The 16,976-nt window shown below is 44.4% G+C and overlaps 1 protein-coding gene across 2 annotated transcripts in view; it reads right to left on the bottom strand.

Annotated features, from left to right (window-relative positions):
- The window catches only part of LNX1 (ligand of numb-protein X 1), a 116,729-nt gene extending 105,047 nt beyond the window's left edge, over window positions 1-11,682 (bottom strand). For both annotated transcript variants that reach the window (XM_054203192.1, XM_054203194.1), the window contains exon 1: window positions 11,577-11,682. The gene's annotated coding sequence lies outside the window, so the exon portion shown is untranslated. The remainder of the gene's footprint in view (window positions 1-11,576) is intronic.
- Window positions 11,683-16,976: the final 5,294 nt, after the last annotated feature.

Below are 16,976 nucleotides of genomic sequence, written 5' to 3'. Positions count from 1 at the left end.
GCTCTGGACTTGCTCCTGGAGCTGCTGAAACGGGACCACTGGCCAATGTTACTTCAACAGAAGAGGAGAAGATACCTTCCCATGGAAGGAGAGAGAGGATCAGCAGCAACCCTGTCGTCCTTCCTCTCCTCCAACCGGTGGAACTTCAGCCTTCTCTTGGTTGAACCACAGCCAGAGGCTCTGCTCCCTGCTCTTCACTGTCTGTTGAGATGAGGAAATATCTCCAGCTTAGCAGATTGCATTCAGGCAGAAGTAGGTACATGGGCAAGAATTGCTGACATAGAATCATAGAATCATAGAATTGTTGAGGTTGGAAGGGACCTTCAAGATCATCAAGTCCAACCTTTAGCCTACCCTGACAAGAGCCACTTCTAAACCATGTCCCTAAGTGCCCCATCTACCCTTTTTTTTAAACACCTCCAGGGATGGTGAATCCACCACCTCCCTGGGCAGCCTATTCCAATGTTTCATAACCCTTTCAGTGAAAAAATGTTTCCTAATATCTAATCTAAACCTCCCCTGACGTAACTTGAACCCGTTTCCCCTCGTCCTATCACTTGTCACCAGGCAGAAGAGGTCAGCCCCCATCTCTCTACAACCTCCTTTCAGGTAGTTGTAGAGGGTGATAAGGTCTCCCCTCAGCCTCCTCTTCTCCAGGCTAAACAACCCCAGCTCCCTCAGTCGTTCTTCATAAGGTTTGTCCTCCAGACCCCTCACCAGCTTTGTAGCCCTGTAGACGTGTTGGTGGCTGTGAAATCCATGGTGCCTCCAATTGTTCTAGGTGTCTCTTTTAGGTATTGGAGGGAAAAAAGAAATATACAAAACCAAAACCACCAGAGGAAAATGTTTTTGGAAAAGAGTGGAAAGTTGCTTTTCATTAACTGCATTGAGGGAAGAAGGACAGGATTTACCACAGTGGTCTCCCATCTGCTCTGCAGCATCTCTGAGTTGGAGGACAAGCACTCAGGCAGTGGTGTCTGTCCCTGTCCTTCAGCTCTACGAGAGCCGTTCATACCGCAGTCGGTGTGGGGCACGGACAGACCTCCAAACTACCCCTGCTCTCTGCAGAAGTACATCCATGTGGAATAAGAACGGCAGCAGTGACCAGAATTTCCTTCATCTGTCAGGGAAAACACAGTTGATGAAACGTCTGTGCTGTTTCCATTCCTCAGAGAAGAAAATCTATTAAGTGAGAATCTTTTCCTCTAAGAGGTGTCTGATTTGCTTCAGACCCAGGCTTTTGATTTGCCTGTTCACTGCTGTCATGAAACACGGGAAAAATCCTCTTCAGAGTGCCTTGGCATGCTGAGGATAATCTTTAAAAACCAAATTACCACATGTGCAGAAGGAAAAGGAAAGTACTCATGGAACGTGTCCCACAGGCTCATAAAAATGTGGTCATTAACAAAGATTTAAAAAAAAAAAAAAAATAGTTAAAGTGTGACAGTTACAGCAGGAAAGAAAACGCCAAGAGTTCCTCAGGTCTGGAAAAACAGAAAAAAACCCTCAAACTTAAGAGTGGAAAGAACACGAAGGATATTTCTTTCAACTTTCTGCAGAAAAATCCTAAAATATCTGCCACTTGAAAAGTCTATAAGCTAAGAAAAGACTAGGAAGCACCCTGAAAGCAGCTGCAAGTTACACATCCACCGTAGTCCTGCAAGTTGGTGTAGAGCGGCCTGCTTTCCAACCCCCTGGCCCACAGAGCATCAGAGGAGAGCCTGAATGAGCCACAGCTGTAACTTTCTAATTGCATTTCAATAATTGAAAGTGAAGGCTTGTGTTTGGCCTGCGCATGAAAAACGCCAATTTCCCAGAACGTTTCCCCCACTGGGTGGTTGTTTGGTTTTTGTTTTTTTTAAAAAAAAAAAAAAAAATGTTCTAAGCCTCTAATGAAAAATGGAAATTTTATACCCTGCTGGTGGCATAATCATTTCAGTTTGCCTGGATCCGGTAAGCTCCGCAAGGAGACAATATTATTAGGAAAAGAGAGGACAAGACTTCCGTAAAGACACAAAACAGGCAGCAGGGCTCTGGAGGAGGCAGAGATGTTTCATGAGTTAAGCCGGGGTGGAAGCTCAATGGCCCAACCCCACCACTCGAAAGGGACCTGGGTTTCAACCCAACGTCTATACTCCTGGCCGTGTTGCACACAGAGGCTTGCTGTGAGGCTAGCGGTGGGAGACAGGCTGTGCGTCTCCACTCCCAACACACTTCCAAGTATAAGCCAAGCAGTGGTAAGCACCAGATGTGCAAAAACCACAGGTGGGCTGTGTTTTGCACAGACCAAACAAAGGCCAACAAGGCAGCACAGCATGGGTTTACACGGGACAATCATCAGAGCTTGTTTCAGTTTGGTTGCTTTCTCCATGCTTCTTCAGAGTGACCATCACCTCTCTAACAAGGGTGGTGCAGCTCAAATGTCTCTTTACTTAGGTGGGGGCTACTGGGCTGTAATTTCCCCATCCCAAAGTAGACTCTGAGGTGGCATTGCTCAGCTTTTCTTACAGAATAGTCTCTGCACAACCATCATACCTAGGAAACACTTAAACTTAGACCACAATTTTAATAAAAACTCCCGGGTTCTTTGGTGTTCTTGGCACCTTTACAAAGTAACTAATAAAAGCATTGGCAAAACAGAAGGCAAATGGCAAGCGGCAAGTTTTGGAGGGAACATTGGCTACAGTTTTCAAAAGCGGAATGACTTTTCCTGCATTTCCTGTGAGATCCTACCCTTTAACCAAGCACTAAATCTCAATGTAATTACATCATTCATTTTTTCTCCCTACCAGGGCAAAACTTAGCCTAAAATGGCTTGGATAGCCTAACCTGAATTTATTTTGCATCACCCAAGTTAGCTCAAATACTACTTGGGATAAAAGAAAGCGGTATGCAATAGTAGAGTAGGGTGTGTTACAGATTTTCCTGTAAGAGGGAGTTTATTCAGAGAGCCAAGAAGTAGAGCTCACATTGTGTGTGGGGGGAATAGACACAACAACAAAACAGAGGAAGCACTTTAAGGACATGATGATTGTACTCTTAAAAAAAAAAAAGAGAAGTCTAGACTTGAGGTCAATCTGCAAAGCCATACACAGGACGCAGCAGGCAGCCCAAGTTTGTAAAGCTAGGTGAGAAATGTATAGCCCTACATTGTTTTGAATCACAAAAATTAGCCTGTTCCACACAACGAACAGCAAATAACATGAAACACCCTTTTATCAAGATGGTAAAAGCAGTTGGTGCAAATGGTCTGAGATATGAGCGTTGGTGCTGGCATGACTCACATTCCTCTTCCCGGCCGCATGGTGGGCAATTGGAATTTACAATTTACAACGGGCAGACTGCTTACATGTTCTTCCAATATGTTAACCGTTGTCTTGATTTGTATTGTTTTTTCCTAACATCACAGCTCCTTCACTAGGCTTTGTTGTGGGCAAGGTTATGTACATGGCAAAGCTTCCCATATGGAATGGTTTAATAGCGCTGGGATATCAATGCGATCACTGCGGTTTGCAACAGATGGGGCTTGGTTAGACAGGGAGCCAGTGTCTTTACAATTGTTTTACGCAGCTCTCTTATCACCACTTGGAGGTAAAGCAGACAAGTGATGTTTTCAGGGATGGAGAGGCTGGCTAGAAGGGACATGTTGGACAAAAGAAAGAGGGAATGAAGGAAAGCAGAGGCTTAACAAATGATGCTTATGGTTACATCTGAATTTCAATTAGTGACTAGTCCTGTAAATGCCACTTAGCCGCTGATCTTACTGTCAGCCACGAGGTGACCATTAATTCTTCTCCACATTGTGATTGATCCAATCATTCAGGCCAACAGCCAGTGCAGAGAAGACAGCCTCATCTCCTTCAGCTGTTTCAGCCCTACTTCCACTTTCTCCATCCGCATCTACCCCCAGAGATCAGGATAGGTTATGCAACAGCAAGCATATTAATACCACCATGTGGGCAGAGAAATCTATCTACAGCCTCAGCACAAAACCCTGGGTTGAAACCTTGCAGCCTGAGTTACAGCTCACAGCCGTGAAAAGCAGTTGGAAATCCCTAACAGCTTGCCTGTGGAGTTCAGGTGAGGTTCAGATTTAGGCTGGGGTTATGTTCCACAGGGTCAAGGTTATTTGTAGGTCCTCAGCTCGGGATTTCTCACAGGGTTTCTCCCTTCGCAATGCAACATGGGGTGACCCCGCAGCCCGTGAGTGCCGGTTACCACTTGTAATTTGTGTTTCCCTCTGGGGAGCTGCCATCCCCAGCTTTGAAATCGCCCTGAGAGGGACAGAAGATGGCAATGGGCAGTGGCGAAAATTGGCCTGTTGAAGGTTCAACTTCTGACAGTTTCCAAAGCAGGTGGCTGGGAAGCACCAAGCGTCCACAGACTCGCCAAGGGCACATGGGGCAGGCGAGAGTCAGTTTGCTCTCAGTGTTTGGGAAGACAGCACGGAGATGGGAACATCGTAGTCCTCCCCAGCTCAGTTCAAAAGAAAACCTACCTTCAGCCCTTCCACCAAATTCAGCTAATCTCAAATATAATGGAGCCACAGATCTCCTACTCTCAGGGTCAAGGAGCAAAGGAGAGGGGCAGGGTCTGGGCAAGTAACAAAACAAAAATCAACTGAAACAAAGAAGGGCATTTAAATGGGGAGAAGAAGAAGGAGTTGTGTAAAAGCAATGACATTTTTGATGGAACAAAAAGCATATTAGTTGAAAGCCAAGTATTGGATCCAAGGAGGAGATTTGAATCATCCCCTTGGATCCGCTCCACTCTTAATAAAACATTAACTATTCATTGAGAGAACGCACACGTGTGTGCATGAATCAGTAGCCTGGCGGGTCTGCTTTTGAGAGATGAGACTTCCTGAGCACCAGTCCCTCTTCTAGTAAATGTTAATTGTTTATCCAAAGTGCAACAACTTCAAGAGGAGAGGCTGAGGGCTTCCCGACGGCCTCCTCCTTGGGCGAAGCAGCAACAGGAGACCTGGACAAGTTCCTTAACTGCTCCACCATTCAGCAACGAGGACACACTCACAAACCTCTTCCCCCCTTTCTCTTGAAAGCGCTCCAAACAGAAATATTTGGGGGTTTGGTGGAAAAAGAAACAGCCTGGAAATCAGAATCCCTCGCAGTACTATCTATCTGACTTGGATTTACCCTTGCATTTTTTCAGCTGCAGAGCAGCCCCGGTGCTGACCCGAGGGAAGGAGCCCTTTCCAGCCCCAGCTCTCCCTGTGGTCCCCAGCCCTGTAAATCCAACCACGCACCTGCCAGAAGATTTGTGCTCTCATTCAAAACACAAGCTGATCAGATACCACCCAGAGGCGACCGGGTTTTGACAAGCGCTGCTGAAAGCAGCACCTCTAATGGTAGCAGGGAACGGCTCCCCAATAACAGCCAGCCACCTGTCTTGGGCTTCGCTGCAGCCACAGTCAAGAGCGGTAGCAAGCCTGTTTTAATTAAACACTATTTAAAAAACACCAAACAGTAATGCTCGCTTACATATATCAGCTGGTCACAGTCAGCGCTTAGCTAAGTTTTTTAGTTTTCAAACTTGTTTATGCTTCACATCAGCTATTTCCCCCAGGATCAGTCCCTGCTAGCAGGCTGAATACTTAAAAGCGGTGTTTCTCAGCCATTTTAAAATCCAAGTACAATCTAACATTGTGGGGGAAGAGAAGCGACTGCCTTTCCTGGATCCCATATTTTTTGGAGGCCGAGAGAGCAGGAACGAAATGGTGTCCTTAGCACTAAGCAAAATGGTACTGCTTTGCAAAACTGCTCTTTTTGTTATTAGTCGCACATTTTCACCTGGGCTCTGCCACTCAGGAAAGTTGTGTTCCCATTGCCCTAACCAGAGGGTAGAGTGTTTTGTTGCCATCATGTCTGCTATCACTTTCTTACGTCTTACGAATCAGCCGTGGGCCGCAAAGCCATACGCAGGAGACAGCAGGCACCCCAAGTTTGTAAAGCGAGGTAAGAAATGTATAGCCCTACATTGTTTTGAACCATGAAAATCAACTTGCTCCACATGAAAGACAGCAGATAACATGAACCCCCCTCTTTTTTCACATCTGAGGAAAGTGGAGATTTGGCTCAACCTGCCATGGGACTGCACGGCTCATCCTGATTTACACCTCAAGGTGCAACGCACGTGTGTGGAAAGAGGGATCTGCCCTAACTCATACGTGTACTGAGCTGCGCGAGCCCCAGGGCTGCGGGGTTCCCAAGCTGGAGGGAAGGCAGCAGAGCAGAGGGGTGAGAAGAAAACAAGGGTGACAACCCCAGGAGAGGCACAAACTGCTGCCAGTGCTCCCACAAGAGACCTGGCTTCCAGTGCATAGGATGGCCCCCGAGTCCTCCTGGTCCCTACTGCAGAAATCCCTAGCTTCCTCCTGGTGCTGGGACGAGGAGGGAGCTAGTGCTTTTAGCACATCTAGACAATTCCTCTGCACTGCGCCATTCCCAGTTGCTTTGCAACTCGTAAATTTATATACGGAACTCAAAGGGGTAAAATTGCACTGACACAGTTGGGATACGGATTTGAGGCTCACAGGTTCATAGGAACAGGCACGGGCAATGAGACCATGCAGATTATTTGCAGACCAAGATGAAAAGCACCAGATGGATTGGTTTCCTGTCGTACTGGAGCTCTTCCCCCACGCTGTGCAGTGCCAATGTCGTCTGGGTGCTTCGCATTCTTTTCCAATTCAGCAAATTCAACTTTGTGAGTCATCCGAGTGGATGGCTGAGCTAGATCAAATACGGGGCATGCCTTGCTAAGATAATTAAGAAATTAGTAGAAAGAAGTTTACACCAAGCCCTAGGAATTGCCCGGCACAGCTCTGCTAGATGGAAAGCAACAGCAACTTCCACATGAATAATCCTCATGTTGGAAGGCCTGCCATTAGTCCCAAGCAAATCAAATCCAGGCAGCAACAGCACAGAAGATATATTAACACACTGAAGTATCTTGAGGGTTCATCTCTTCCTAGAAAACTATTTTCATTCCTTTAGTTACTGCTTTTTATGGGAATGACAGATGTGCCTAAAAAGTAGGGGAAGTTCTTTAAGTCTTGCTAAACACGAACAGGCACAAAACAGCTCTGATTTGTAGCAAAATCACAGAACCACAGACTGTCTGAGGTTGGAAGGGACCTCTGGCGGTCACCTGGTCCAATCCCCCTGCTCAAGCAGGGCCACCTAGAGCTGGTTGCCCAGGACCATGTCCAGACAGCTTTTGAATATCTCCAAGGATGGAAACACCACAGCCTCTCTGGGCAACCTGTGCCAGTACTCAGTCCCCCTTTCATTAAAAAAAAAAAAAAAAAAATATATTTCATGATGTTCAGGAACATGCTGCTGAGATTTGTTTGGGACCTAAAAATGATAGCACTAAGAGCAATCTACTGTAATGCATTTCCCTGAATTTCAGAGCTAGTCTTGAACATTTGCTAGAGTTGCATAGAAAACACCAGTTTGACAACAACGCAAAGTACAGACTGGGCCAATGCTTTATCTGTATCTACTACAAACACACACTATCCACCACAAAAGCATATGAATGAGAGCAGAAATTAAACCTACAGTCTATGTATGCACCTATATACACATGTTCTATTATCATATAGACACAAGCACACATTTTACACAGAATTACGTGTATATGGGATATATACATGTCGACATGTATCTTCCACCACCTTTCTCAACTCTGTTGAAAATAAAAGCAGTTCCTTTCTCCAAAACAAGAAACCTCTCTTAGAGGAAATGGAGCAGATTTAGCAGTCTGGCTATAGGCACTTGTACAAAATTACACAAAAGCTACACTAAAAATCTCCTAATTGTTACAGGAAACAGGAATATTTGCAATTAAGCAAGAGATCGCACTGGTGTAAAAAAAGAAAGAGATCAAATCAAATCTTAAGCATCATATCAAGTGTATCTGATGTGTTCATGGCATCCCAGGAAACCTGCAATTACCATGCAGAAAAATAAAACATTCCAGGTTCCTTGGAAGACAACTGCTAAAAACATTAAAGCTTCCTCGAATAACAGCATATTCCCTAGGGCCTTAGGTAGACCTGTCAACAACAGGAGCCCTGAGGAATCTCCCATGTTTGCTGGTTACCGCTCTCATCCTCGGGGTCCTTACATCACGTCGTGATGTTCCTCTCCCTCCCGACAGAGCACAGCTGGCTGTAACTTCCTCTGGACCCTACCAGAACTGTTCCTGAAATGACCCCACAGCTGCAGAGGGGTAAATCGGCCGCTGTACTGTGCAAGGTGGCTACCTTGGACATCTGGGGCTCTCCACAGGACATGGTTGTCCCCTCCCTGCCTCCTCCTTCTCCCCTTGGGACACGTCCAATTCTTCTTTTCCTTAACACGCCCTCTCCCTTCTTCTAAAGCACACTTTGCATCTCATTTATCATCGTTGCACACATAGCCTGTGTCTCCTTTTTCTCCTCTTCCCTCTCATCCGTAGCCATCCCATCACCTCCTATACAGAAGAGCAGCTCTGTTCAGAGGGAATGGAGCAGGAGCAGCAAACTACTCTCATGTTGCAGAATATACTTCCAGCATGGGCAGAGATGCCCAAGAGAAGAGCTGGATAATGAGGCATTTTACAAAAGCAAGGCACCTGCAATCTCTCCGTCAGCACAATACACTACTGCTAGGTCTCACCTAGCGCCTATGCATGTACTTGCAGAACTATTTCAACACCCTTAGATGATTGAGTTATTACCTCCTTGCAATGAGATGTTTGTCTTTCAGTCATCCAACAATCTGGGCAAAATACTAATTTGTGTAATCAAAATTGTAACTACTTGAATTAATGAAGTTTAATTAAATTATATTAAAGTTAAGCAGATTTCAATTGAAATAAATATTCATTTTAATCAAGAAAAAAGGTATCTTAGTATTTTCAAATGTTTTCTTTTTGTTTTACAGCATTTTCAGAAACACTGACAGCTGCAAGACTTTCTCTGACACGATGGTGTTAACAAACTGAAAGTCAAAGGAAAGCACTTAAAAGTTTTAGTTATACTTAAATTTTCCTAGAAGAATGGCTTAAACAGAAATCTAACCTTTTGGTTTTTAACAAAACCAAACATTTCTTTGTAAATCCTTTCCCAACCTCTGCAACTGGATCTATGCCACCATCACTAGAAATGTAATACTTGTTAGTAAATGATCAAGCACAGGGACAGCACAGCGCTTTTGGGTGATGCTACTCCCTGTATTTTCTTTTCCTCCAATCAGATCGCTTCTAAATTAAAAAAAAAATAAAATCATAACAATCATTTCCATAGAGTTCATGATTATTTAACTGGTACTAAGCAGATGAGGCCACAGTGTTGATGTGTTACTCTGCTGAAGCACAGGCCATGGATGAAGTTACAGAAGAATGGTGACTCCAAACACTATTCAGGGTAGCTTGGACCCACAGCTAAATTTGAACTTAAAAGACAGGTCCTATCTTTACACTGAGGTAAGCCAAGTGAATCGTTATTCCTGAGCAGATTTGAAACAATGACTTGTTAACCAGCTAACGCACTCAGAGGGAAAAAGTTTTCATCTCCATAAATTTTTGCTTTTGAAGCAAATTTCCTTCCAGATCAGCTGGTTCTAGAGATGAAAAAAAAGGCATCCTGCTTCCAACTTTGCCTGTCCGTACTGGAACAAGGTCCCCAGAGTGCAGAGGTCTTAGAAATGAGGGTCCCATTCCAGTGGTTCCAAGTCTGCCACCAATGTCTGAGCAAATTTGTCATGTAATCCATTTCAGAGGGTTTGGCTTCAGATGTCGGAAGACAAATGCATTACTGACTGACCTGCTCAAATTATTTTTTGCTTGTAACTACCAAGGATAAGACGAGTATTCTTGTCCATCTTTTGGGTTACATTACTGTAAGTTTACTAATTAAGTGGTGACATAAACGTAAAGCAAAAAAGAACTAGAAATGATGGGTAATTTGAGAACTTACAGGTCTTCAATTTTGCTGTTAGGTTCGCAACATATTTTCCTGAAAGCTTTTCACAGTCTAGGCAATTAGATTGTACATATCATTAAACCTGTGTTATGTCTGTGTTGACATAAAATGTATTGACCCTAAGAAACCACAACATGCAAGCAATGTGTAAACACATGGTAAGAAAAAGAACAGAAAAGGAAGGAAAATCTTTCTCTACAAATAAGAAACTTGTTACATGGAAAGTACATGACTTGCCCACAAACACAGAAAGTTGGTAGCACACGGGATCTCCAAGCCAACCGTTAGAGTCTTTAACTAATAATCCCTCAACCACAACCACATCTAGGCCTCTTTTCTCCTTTTTTTGGCTGATATTTGTTGCTGTTTGTATGCATACACACAGGTACTAATACTAACTTGTCAGCTCTCTGCATCACCTCTGAAGACGAACGCGTCTCCACTTTCGGATGGTTTCACATTTTAAGCAAAGCTTGTCTTTACTGGCCATAGGCGCAAAGCAAACGAGGCAGCCAGGAAAGCAGGTCACCCCTCTTTTTAAAGAGGCCAGCTCCTACTGTACCATGTTGAACCAGAAAGCCTGGGCACACACCTCCCTTCAAAGGCTTTACTTAATTCTTCCAGGGCTGGTATTGGACGTACGCAGGCAAAGCAGCGCTGGGTCGTTTGCACACCTAAGAGAAGGGGAGCACGCTGCTCTCTCCTGCGTGGCTCCGCTCAGCTACGCTCGCCCCGGCAGCCCAGGAGAGAGCGGCTCCTTCCTGCTCATTCCCAGGAATCTCTATCCAAACTTTCTGAAACGCGCAAAGGACTAATATCCACCCCGCAAAAACAGGAGCAAAAAGAAACCGTCTCCGTGAAGCTTTAGCAGGATCTACAGTCGCAACTGGCAAAGACTTTTGCTGCTGTGAAACGGCACAGGGAGCTGATTTAACAAGTAAATTAAGTATTTTCTACACCTTGTATATGTGCCAGTCTCTTACCCTCGGGCACACTGTCAACGAATGCAACTGCAGCTCCATCATGACAACATCACATTCAATAGTGCCTTTGTCAGGGGAAAAATGTCAGGGTTTTCACGCAAACTGTAATAGCCGGTCATTGCTTACGAGCCCTGGGTCTAATTATTGGCAAAACAGCATTTGAAGATTTAGCTTTATTTTGCGCTACGCTTGTTCTCTGGCCATTAACAAGCATTTAAATAGAATTAATTGGCTAGTTGCAATGTCATTTCAATAACTTTTGCAACAAAGCCCAGTAAATTCTTGCACATACAGGGTAAGTGGCACGCACAGATTAGCCTGCCAGCAGTGAAGTGCGCAACCCTTAACTTCAACGACCAAGTTGACTATTTCAGTCAGCTCCTCAGACCGGTCACCCCTTTTGTCTGTGCAGAACTACATACAAGCAGTTCCTTTCTATATTCATCCTAATTGCTCTATATTTAGGGCTCAAACTCTTGAGAAAAATGGCAACAGAACAAGCAAGGTGGAGGAAGGCTGGAGAGAAAGGAATTTAATTTTGTTGATAACCACAAACTGATATTCCCCACCCCCCCCCCCCACCAAAATTATGCATTTACCTTTGAAGGGAATCATGGTTCAGCAATACAGCCATGCGCTACGAGGTTGCTTTTTAAGAACATTCAAATATTCCTAGTCTAAAGACAGCATTTCTCTCAGGTACATACTTCTTTGTCAGGAGAGAATTTAAACTCTATGTCTCCTTTATAGTTAACAGCTTCATTGAACAATTCAGCTAGCACCACAAATTATATAATTAGTAATCTATTGTGCTTGAGCCAGTCCTAAATTATGTGCCAAGTTGTAGCTTGATTGGGTAGTTTGCATAATTAACACAACGCATGTTCTAAATCCTACCTTTGCTCACAAGTTGCAACAATCTGCAGACCAAGAGTTACTTAGTGAAGATCGTGAACTTCTTGAATGTATTTATTAAACCGTTGACAGAAAACTCACAAAAAAAACGTCAGGGAAAAAAGAATCAAAGAAAAAAAGGAATAGGCATGGTACTCTATAAGTGTTCTCATAGTTCTAGTAATAATAATACAGCCGAATCAAAGAAGACATGGCACATTCAAGCATTTGTGAACAGCATATTGTATGCTTACCCAAGGAGGCAAGTCGCAGCTTGTAACAGCTGAGTCAAAATGGATAATCAGAGTTGTGGTGTTTTGGCAATTAAAAGTAAGCAAAGAAAGCCATACTTTATCATGGAATTACACCTGATTCTTTTTCTAGAGACTAGTATAGGCACAAGGGTTTTGATAATGTAGCTTTGTCATGTTACAGTTGGCATTGGTACATTAAAAGCAGTGTGCCAGGGAAAAATTACCCCAACTGTACCAGTATTAGGCTCTAAAGTAGCCATTACCACTCAGAAAAGAGACGTTTGGATCGCTGCGAAAAGTGTCAACACATTGCCCTGGAAACATTAGAATTTATTTAAAGAAGAAAATGTTCTCCCACTGCATTCATCTGTAGATATATTCAGAGATTACTTGTTTATTTCCTTTTCCTGAAGGAGTTAGTAGAACTACAAGAGACATCAAGACAGCACAGGAGATGCAATGAAATTGTATTAAATCATGAAATACATGGGGAAAACACACAAGGGATGATGGTTCCCTTTTCCTTAACACAGAGGAAACAGGCAGCAATCAAGGTTATCAAGCAGCAGGCTTAAAACCAAGACAAGGAAATACATTTCCAACCTCCGCAAAAGGTCCAAAGCACATCTTGATCAAAAAAATAAACTGATCAGAGCCACAGAGTGTTAGTCTTCTATATATCTTAAACATAATAGCTTGCATTCAACTTGTGGCTCACGATTTCCAAACCTGGAGAGGTTCTCAAAGGTGCCTTCAGGCACTCTGTGCATTATTTATTTTATCCCTTCCAACGGCTTTTGTTACTGCTCATTTCTGAGCACAGCATACCTGAATATATGGCACACTGTGGAGTGCAGCAACTAGCCCTTGCATAGACACAGCTATAAATAATGCTCTTAGCAGAAGAACTTACCCTGGTTTGGAGAAGGAAAAGAAGCCAAGTTAACGTTAGGACCTTGGAGCTTCATCTCCAGTAGAGCTCTTCTTCACATAACAGTGCTGGTGAAAGAATTTTATAGGCAAGACTTAGTCTATGTTTCCATGGTCGTGGTGATGTGAGAAAACTACAAATTAATATGCGCCGGCACCAAGACATTCAGAGACCTACAAGCTTATCCTTGGCTTAATAAGGAGTTCACCCAAAACAAGAACAGAAACAGCATTATGTATTCCTAATTGGCCACAACCAACATTTCATATGTGGAACTCAACATTCCCAAACTATTTGATCAGACTTTAAAAAGAGCTTGAGCTAAAATAAAAATGCATTGAGTCCATTTGTTCTGCAGAAAAAGGCAGTAAATTATCTGAATTAATGTTGCCATTGCGAGTTCTTTACTGGAGTCTTCTTTACTGAAGTCCCTTAAATAAGTAAGCCATTAAACTAGTTCCCAAAACCATGGATGATGTCACGTAGGAATCAACAACTAAAAAGTCCTGTGACCAAAACCTGTGCTTATATACTGTCAGAACAGTCTGTTGCCTGCGGACCCCCTGTGCAACACATGCAGGCTTGCACATGCGCACGTGAGAGAAGCCACTGAGCTTGAGCTTGCCCATGTGTGCCTTGTTCTGCAGGCAATTTACATCAAAACAGGTGACTTTTGCAGTGAACTCTCTGGGGTTAATTGAAAGGAAGGAGAACGAGCCTCTCTCAAGACCGTTTATGAAATCCTTCATTTAAAATATCTTATTTGGTTATTTATTTAAAGAGCTTTTAAGAAGATACTGCATTATCTGAAAGAGGTTGGTCATGAAAGGAAGAAAACCCAGTCCTTTCAACTAACTCCTTCTATCAACTGCAGATTCCAGCTTATCTATTCAATGGGTTCCACATCGGGGTGGTTTTTAAAAACAGACCCAGCACCAAAATGCAAAAATCAATGTACCAATTTAAAAATATCTCAGAAGCGAGCTAAGCAGCCCTTGAGTGTTCAACCTTGTCATACGCCATACAGTGTGGTGGTTTAAGCTTGCACAGAGCACATCTGTTAGTCTCAGGGGTGCAATATCAAAGCGAAGTTGTCTGAGTGCTGCCAGGTAAGGCAGTGGCCAGAGGCCTTGCTCACAGGCATACCCATCAGCGTCAGTCATGCCCTGGTTTCCTTCTTTCGGCTTTCTTTACAAGTTTTTGTGTGTGGTGGAGTAGAAGAAAGTTAATACCATGGCAAACCTTTGTACACCCAAGTGCTGGAGCGTGTCCAGAGAAGGGCAACGAAGCTGGTGAGGGGTCTGGAGGACAAGCCTTATGAGGAGCAGGTGAGGGAGCTGGGGGTGTTCAGCCTGGAGAAAAGGAGGCTGAGGGGAGACCTTATCGCTCTCTGCAGCTACCTGAAAGGAGGGTGTAGCCAGGTGGGGGTCGGTCTCTTCTCCCAAGTAACAGGAGATGGGACAAGAGGAAACAGCCTCAAGTTGTGCCAGGGAAGGTTTAGATTAGATATTAGGAAAAATCTTTACACTGTAAGGGTTATCAAGCATCGTAACAGGCTGCCCAGGGAAGTGGTTGAGGCACCATCCCTGGAGGTATTTAAAAGACGGGTAGACGCAGTGCTTAGAGATACGGTTTAGTGATGGTTTTTGTCAGAGTTGCGTTGATGGTTGGACTCGATGATCTGAAAGGTCCCTTCCAACCTAGGCGATTCTGTGATTCTATCTACCAGCAGTGCTTTGGGGTGCAGGAGAAAAGGGCCTGGGCTCAGAAGGAGAAGGGAAGCTTGAGCCGCTTTCAGATTAAATTAGAGTCTAAGGAGGAAAAACGTATGCCGTTTTTTTTATGCTGGTCTTTCCTTTTCAATTCTTTTATCTCTAAAAAAATATCTTCTCTTCTTACATAGGTGGAAGGAAAGAACTGACAGCACAATTTCCACATAGAAAAGGAGAAAATGCAGGGTGAGGAGAGGGGCTATCCAGCACTTCAAGCACCTCAGAAGAAGATGCCACCACACACACCAGAGAGCAGCAGTAAACACAGTACGGCAAGGTGGAACTGGGTACACTCCAGTGCCTCCTACAGATGTCACTTAAACATCTCTTTCCCCAGTGCGAGTTCCTGGCCTGGCCCAGTCCTTCCTCGGGACTTTTACCCGGGTGTCCATGGGTTCCACCCACCTGCCACACTGCACTGACCACAACAGACGCAAAGATACATCAATCTTTGGACCTCACCAGTGAAGTTCATTTACTGACCTCTTCTGGAATATAACTATTCCCACCAACCTTAAACAAGACTGTTTCTGCTCTCAGTACATAACTGTGAAAAGCAAAACTTCTATATCTTGGGGATAGACCACATTTATATGGGAAGCAGGAGACCTTGGCTGGTGCCTAGAGTTACCAGCCTATGCAGAGTTACCTTCAAGCATGAAACAAGCACCAGATAATCCCCATAGCAAGCAGCAGAATGACTGTGCCATTGACACCGATGAGTGCTGTTAGTTCTTGAACTGGTTTTCTTTTTCTGACTCCAGGCTGGATATTTGTCCAGGATTTTGTCCTGTCCAGCAGGGTGTACTGTTCCTGCTGACGGTGTAGAAGCCCATGCATGGAAAAAGCAGTTGCACCAAGCCAAAACCAGGCAGCAGTTCTCCAGTGCTTGTTTACATAGACTTTGCTTATATTTTTTTCCAAATTACTACTTTAAAGGATGCACATTTTTCTTCTTTGCTAGAAAGGACAGGATGAGGTGGAAACTCGCTCTGAGGACTCTACCACAAAGCAATCGATGGGAGCTTCCTGCCTCCTTGGTTTAGCTCATGGAATAACAACCTCTACAGCCACCACCTCATCCCTTCTAAAAAGCCGCAGAGTAGGCTCGGCAGACATCCCAAATAAAAATTTTTCATGTTTCTCCTTTTCTTTTTTTGAAGGCTAATTTTCTGTCCACTCCACTCATGGCTACATACCCTCTAGCTGTTCAGCAGAGACCTCAGAGCCTCTGGACTGCTCTACAGTGCTCTGCTGGGACTCTCCATGCTACTGCAACCCAACTGGGCTGGGTTTCAAACAAAGAGAGAATAGTACCCCCAAAAAATCTTCCAGAAGCCAGCAAAATTATTAGGTCCCATAAAAAAGAGTCCTATAAAGAGGAGCACCCATTTTCTGTGTGGGTAACCGCATGAGAAAGGGGGAGATTTCTGAAGGGAGCGAGGAGCCTGATGCCAAGCTGGGTATTCAGAAGCTTGTTGCTTCTATCCTCGACTTTTGTTATCTTCATGCATCTGAAAATGCATCCCTCTGTCAGCTTGCAGAGCTGCAAAGCAGGAATCAAAATCAAGCTCCAGCTCTGACAAGATGGCAAAGGTGGCTGCCACTAGCCTGCAAGGCTGCCCCTTCTGTTATTTTTAGATGACACTTCGTGGCTGGTTAGTATAAACTCATAAATAAAACTAAAAAAAGGCTTTCCTAGGTTGTTAGAAGCAGGCTGCCTTGGCTTTGGGGCTGTGTGAGCAGTGATGCTGCTGCTGCACCAGGGTCCGGGTACCACCACCATTGCAGTCGTCACCAGCTCAGTCCTCACCGTGCCTGGCCGGTGGGAGCACCTCTGCCAGGGTGGCCAGGAGCCAGGGCCAGTGCCACCCTGCCACGAGGGCTGTGCCACAGCTCTCGACTCAGCACACGTGCCAGGAACCTGTCCCTGGGCTCCTGAGAGGCGGCACGGAGGAGAGGAGCATGTTTTATTACACATGTGGGCTTAAGCTAAGATTAAATTACCTGCACGTTCTCTAAGCAGATGTTTAACTTCTCTTACAGCTACCCCAGGCAGAGAGCCATGTGGCACAGTGCTGTCCTGCCACTTGAAGTCTTCCATCTAGAGTGATGTTTGCCTTTGCAACTTACCTCACGTGTGATTTC

The sequence above is a fragment of the Rissa tridactyla genome, chromosome 5 (genome assembly GCF_028500815.1).
Source record: "Rissa tridactyla isolate bRisTri1 chromosome 5, bRisTri1.patW.cur.20221130, whole genome shotgun sequence".
Classification (NCBI taxonomy): domain Eukaryota; kingdom Metazoa; phylum Chordata; class Aves; order Charadriiformes; family Laridae; genus Rissa; species Rissa tridactyla.
Note: the sequence above shows the minus strand (reverse complement) of the source record. Positions and strands in the feature narration are given on the sequence as shown.